This window comes from Lathyrus oleraceus, chromosome 6 (genome assembly GCF_024323335.1).
Source record: "Lathyrus oleraceus cultivar Zhongwan6 chromosome 6, CAAS_Psat_ZW6_1.0, whole genome shotgun sequence".
NCBI lineage: Eukaryota > Viridiplantae > Streptophyta > Magnoliopsida > Fabales > Fabaceae > Lathyrus > Lathyrus oleraceus.
In genome coordinates, this window is record NC_066584.1 from 146467716 (window position 1) to 146474206 (window position 6491).

At 39.1% G+C, this 6491-nt stretch overlaps 1 long non-coding RNA gene across 2 annotated transcripts; it reads right to left on the reverse strand.

The window, feature by feature from the left end:
• Positions 1 to 948: 948 nt before the first annotated feature.
• Positions 949 to 3757, reverse strand: LOC127091066 (uncharacterized). 2 transcript variants are annotated; one of them, XR_007791870.1, is made up of 2 exons: positions 2156 to 3757; positions 949 to 1729 (listed from the first exon to the last, which is right to left on the reverse strand). It is a non-coding gene; the product is annotated as an uncharacterized LOC127091066 (long non-coding RNA). The 2 variants fall into 2 exon arrangements; XR_007791871.1 differs by having other exon boundaries at positions 2147 to 3757.
• Between the last annotated feature and the right edge of the window lie 2734 nt (positions 3758 to 6491).

Here is a 6491-nt window from a genome sequence, read left to right on the forward strand (position 1 = left end):
ACCTTACCCATGTTTCATACATCTGCATCAATCATTCATTCATATCTAGTGGTTAATCATTATGGATTCAAAGATCTTGGTTTACAAAGCTAGGGCTTTGGAGTGGGTGAGACCATAGAGTTTTGGCCTGGATATTCATCTGGTTATAGGGGATGCAAAACCCTAATGATTTGAGTCTTGAAGCTTGAATTCAACAAAGTTTCATCATGGTTCTCTTCAGAGGGGTTCAAACCCTAACTTGCCGATGATTAGATAGTAAGGCTTCATGTTTGTTCCTAGGTCTCATGTTGGCTTCTAAACACTAGTTGAGGAGCCCATGTGTTACGAGTTAGTATGTGGAATCTCATGCTTTGTGTGAGGACCTTTTTTAGATGGTATGCACCTTGAAACCCTAACCAGGAAATCTTGGTTCTTGTGTGCCTTGTTGGCTTGACTTTTCCCCTTGTGATAACTTCAAAACCCTAATATATTAAAGTGCAACTCTTGACCAACATGTCATGCATCATCAATCATCAAATTTTATTTGTGCATGGAAATCATCCATCAAGTTGTCACTTGACTTACATATCTACATACTTGGGGATTCATCTGATCTAAGGTTTTGATCAAGCATCTGTACATGTGCATTCCATTTGGCCATTCCTAATCCATTGATCCTAATCCTATGATGCTTTCAAGTTAATAAGTCAATGAGTCACAATTTATGAATGCATTGGTTCTTGGTCTTTTGGCCCATTGTTTTCATTTGTGTCCATTGTGCTTCATTAGTGCATTGTAGGCCATTAATCCTTAATTCATCCATTTGTTGTAGTCCATTTAATTCATGTGTTATCATGTATACACGGTCTTGATTATTCAAATGTTTTTAAAGATCATGGCTCAAACTTGGTTTTGTAAGGCAAAGTTCATGTTTGAAATCAAGTTGTTTACATTTAATCACAATGTGCATTCTATTCAAATAAAGTCATTTCATTCATGAAAATAAGCATTTACATAGTCCATTACAAAAGAAAATAAAAATGCAATTTTTACAAAACTTGACTTTTTGGTCAACAGTTGATTTTTTGGTCAACCAGTTTACCAAAGTCAACCAACCCCATCTTACATCCTAAACCCTAAAAAGGTATGTGATTCTTAACTTACTTGCATCTTTTTTTTTCAATTCAATTTTGTCAAGCCTTGAAGTCACTTGTGTGCATGCTATCCTACAAAGCCAATCATTCACATGTTCAAGAAAAACAATACACAAGGTAATAGGTCACACATCATGCAGTAACAATGCAAGCCTAGCAATCTAAAACAGAGCTACACATGGTCAGAACGATACACAATGCACTTCAAGGCCAAGGCTCCATGCTTCGACCAAGACAAAAGCTGCAAAACCTTAACCTGGTAACCATCAGGACTTGGACATACCTACAACATTGCATACGGTCCAAAGTAGTATCCTTTACACCACATGGCTTCAATCATGTAGCAGCCAAGCAAAACCAAGAATATAAACCCTGCAGCAACTGAAGCGCACAGAACTGTAATAGACATATGCTGCCAGACTAAGTCAGGATAAATGCCATGAAAATCCAACAAAACATCAAGTCAAAACTACTTAACCATCAAGACTCAAACCATCCAATCTTCATCAGTCTGACCAAGTCACATTAGCCAATATATCACCATTCTGCAGCATTTCATATGAACGATATCATCACTTTTATTAATGCATAACAACCTGCAATATGACATAAATAATCACCCATGGAAGTATAAGCATAACAATTCATATTGCAAAGTCATCATCATTTCAATTAAATTTCATTTGTAGTGCATCACTTAACTAAACTTAACATCACCACTAAGTAGTGTGTTTAATAGAGAATAACAACTCAGTTACTAAGCTAACTAGTTTTCCACATTTCCATCAAATTAACATTAACCAATTCAATTTCTCCTCTAAATATTCCATTCCAAATTTCCACATTCCCATCAAATTAACATTAACCAATTCAATTTCTCCTCTAAATATTCAATTCCAAATTTACCAATTGATATAACAGATTTGTTAACTAATAGTTACAACATGATAACAAGGTTTGAATAATTGATGTCATAACCAAGCTCATCACAACATGTGATAACTAATAGTTACCGTATGCACCTCACTTGGAGTTCATGAATTATTCCGTGATCGGAGACACAATCTGGTATTGCAACACGGAAGAATCATTGGTTGGCAGAAAGAGAGCAAATGAAGGCCAAGTGGATTGGAATCCGATGCGGTGGCTCGGGTGTCATCAACGATGTTCGCATGTGATTCTCCTCTTTTCCGGTTATGTGATTCTCCTCGGGTGTCATCAACGATATTCGCATGTGATTCTCCTCGGGTGTCATCAACGATATTCACATGTGATAACTAATAGTTACAATCATTTGTTAACTAATAGTTACAACATGATAACATGGTAACACTAGTTTTAATGGCAATGCAAAATTGTCAATTTCCAAACTATTCCAACAAGTTCATCTTATATACTAACAGTCTAACATTCAATAACTATAACAACGAACTTCCTAACCAACCAACAGAAGTTGTAACTAACCAATTCCAACAGAAAAAAAAACTGACTCATAACAAAATAACTAACAGCTCACCATCTCTAACAGAATTGAGGGAGAGAAGTCTATATATAGACCTTACCAATCTCATTCTCAGGAGATTCTTCATTTTTTTGCAAGTCACATTCTTCACCCTCATCTTCTTCAAGCCCCAAGCTTCCTCTTCAAGAACTCAATACCTTCAATCCTCATTCGGTTCAAGCTTCACTATGTTCAACCTCCATTCTGTTTCACTCTTCAATCTTCCTCCTTCTGCTTCACATTCGACAGTCAACCGAGAATTTGCTCCCAACATTGCAACCGCGACCTCACATCCACAACAACATCGCGCAAAACAAATGCCATAGTAGAATCAACTCGAAGCAAATTGAAAGAAGAGAGAAGCAAATCGAATCAAAAGTGGAGGATCGTACCTGTTCGTAATCGAATTTCAGGTTCGTTTCGGGGCTTCAAGATTCTCGACTAAGCCAAGGAGATTCGTGGATTTGAGAACTCCGAGACAAGGTGCTCGTTGAATCAAAGCAACACCGGAAAAGAGGAGAATCACATGCGAATATCGTTGATGACACCCGAGCCACCGCATCGGATTCCAATCCACTTAGCCTTCATTTGCTCTCTTTCTGCCAACCAATGATTCTTCCGTGTTGCAATACCAGATTGTGTCTCCGATCACGGAATAATTCATGAACTCCAAGTGAGGTGCACACGGTCTCGACGGTTTGGAGAAGAAGAAGGAAAGATTGAAGCAGAGAATGGATAAGATTTGTCATCCGTTCACAATTCGGTTTTGGTGATTCTTCCGCCGAATCGAGATGCTTGAACGTGACGCGCACGGTGGATGTTGATTCGAGTTGCTTCGAATAGGACGATTTTAGGGATTGGAGAATTTGTTACTTTCGTTCTTCGCTGTGGAGTCTGTGTTTGGGTGTTTGTCGAAGGAATCGGAGGAAGCACATGGAGATGGTTGAAGGATTGAACATGGCTGCTGAATTGGAGTTTTGACTACCCATGGGTTGGGTTCACCATTGGGTCTCTCACGCTTGAGTCTGAGGCCCAAGTTTCTTATTCGCACCCATGGACCATAACTCCAACCTCCTTTTTCATATTATTCCATTGGACTCCATTAGAAAGTTTGGGCCCTGAAGAGTGTGGGCCTCCGCCCACTGCTGTCCACACCATCAGTTCCAGGTTCTAAGCCCTTTTCCTTTTGAATATTTTGTTAATCTTTTTTTTTTAGTTTTTAAACTTGGTGATTAGGCAATTAGGGGACTAGCTTGTCTAATTAGATACCAATTAGGGTGATTTAGAGTATAAAGTTGTCTTGATTAGGATATTAGATTTCTTGTAAAAACTTTAGAGCTTAGTTAGAAATGTTAGGATTTTAGGTTTAATTAGATTTTAGGAGATTAATTAAATCTCACATAGTTTTTTAATATAGCTTAGTTAATTTCTAAACATTATATTAAAATCAATCTTTAGGATTTAATAATTTTAGGACATGGTTAGACATTGACTAGAATTTGATTTGTGCTAATATTTGGACATATTTTGTAAATGACCATTTTGCCCTTTAGGGATAATTTTAGGCATTTTATCCATTTAATAACATAATCCTTTAGGACTAGAACTTGACATTCGGATTGAATCATTTCCTAACAATTGTAGGTTCCCTTAGGGTTTGTATATAGACTTTTGATCAAGACTTTGATTAACATGCACATGCTCCCCTAGGATTTTAACATAGATTTCTTTATCAACTTTAATATACCAATGCGTGATCCCTTAGGATAGTTTCTAATAATTACTAACGTCTAGATTAGATTCAAACCTAGTTCCCTAAACCAAAATAAACCCGTGATTAAATTGATCAAAAGCAATTTTGATCAATTAAATCCTTTGAACTCGTATAATCCCACAGTCTAATATTAGTGACCAAAAGACCCTTGGTCACTCAATAAGACTTTTCTTCTAAGTTGTGGAGCTCAATGCCTCAAGTCAAGATCTTAAATCAAGGCATCCTCATTAATACCAAGCAGTGGATTATGCAAGTACTTCAAAGGTGGCATCTTCAAGAGTTTGTTAAATCAAAGTTAGAATTATGTGGCATGAGCTTTAAGTAATAGAGAAGGAGTGGGACTGGAGTATTCCTACCCCCATTCTGAGGTGGCTACCTCTACCATGCCTGCTGCTGCCACTCATTTTTCACCCACTATGCCTGCCGGATTCCCGTGGGGAATGCTGTCCAACTTTGTGCCTAAAGGCTTTGCGCCTACTTTTGCTTCCATGCCAGCATCTAGCCCGATCATGTCTGTGTCACCTTCCGTTGTGCACACCTTACCTCGTGTAGAGGACACCATCTATCATTCTGAGCCGTCTGAGGGCCCTGATGTGTACGAGAAAATGGATGAAATGAAGGATCAGTTTCTTGAGCTGCGCAAGGAATTGAAGACATTGAGGGGTAAGGATTTGTTTGGAAAGAGTGCTGCTGAGTTGTGTTTAGTGCCCAACGTCAAGATCCTAGTGAAGTTCAAAGTGTCTGACTTTGAAAAATATAAGGGGAATACTTGTCCACGCAGTCATCTAGTGATGTATGCTCGCAAGATGTCTACTCAGACCGACAATGATCAACTGTTGATCCATTATTTCCAAGAAAGTCTGACCGGTGCTTCGCTCAGATGGTATATGGGATTGGATAGTGCAAGCATTCACACTTTTAATAACCTGGGAGAGGATTTCGTCAAGTAGTATAAGTACAACATGGACATGGCACCTGATAGAGACCAGCTGAGGTCTATGTCTCAGAAAGATAAGGAGACATTTAAAGAGTGTACGCATAGATGGAGGGAATTAGCTGCCCAGATCACTCCTCCTTTGGAGGAAAAAGGGATGACAAAGATATTTTTAAAGACCCTGAGTTCATTTTATTATGAACGTATGATTACTAGTGCCCCCAGTGACTTTACCGAAATGGTAAACATGGGGATGAGGCTTGAGGAAGGAATCCGAGAGGGACGTTTGTCAAAAGATGAGGCATCGACCAGTAAGAGGTATGGCAGCAGTTTTAGCAAGAAGAAGGTAATGAAGCGAATGCGATAAGTAGTGGGAGGCAGAGGAGGCCTCAGATCAAAAGGAATCCAACATCCCGTCAACATCACCATCAAGTATCTTCCGTTATTCCGGTATTTTCTAATCAACAATCAACCCCAGTTCAACAACAACATCGTCAACAACAACAACCGCAACAACAAGCAAACACCTACAACAACAACAATACCAACAACAATCATCATCAATAAAACTTTGAGAGGAAGAAGGTCTCTTTCGACCCGATTCAATGTCTTATGCAGAATTGTATCCATCCTTGGTTCTCAAGAACCTGATTCAACCAAGAAACCCGCCGCAGATTCCATAACCACTTCCTTGGTGGTACAAACCTGAGCTCTGTTGTGCTTTTCATCAGGAAGCACCCAGACATGATATTGAGAACTGTTATCCGCTTAAGTATGAGGTTCAGAAGCTGATGAAGAGTAGGATGATGTCCTTCGAGGATCGCGCGCCGAATGTGAAAGAAAATTCGTTGCCCGCCCATGGGAACTCTTCTGTGAATATGGTGGATGGTTGTCCTGGCGAATTCAAAGTTTTTGATGTGCGTTTTATCAGGAGGTCCTTGGTGCAGATGCATAAGGACGTTTGTTTGGCAAGTGATTGTGAGCATGACCATGATGGTTGTGCTGTTTGTAGTGTTAACCCGATGGGTTATGAAGTTGTGAAAAGGGACATCCAGCGAATGATGGATGAAGGCATGATTCAAATTGTTTAATCTCGTCATGTAGATGACGATGTAAATGTCATAGTTCCCGTTTTCAAGCAGCCAGAAA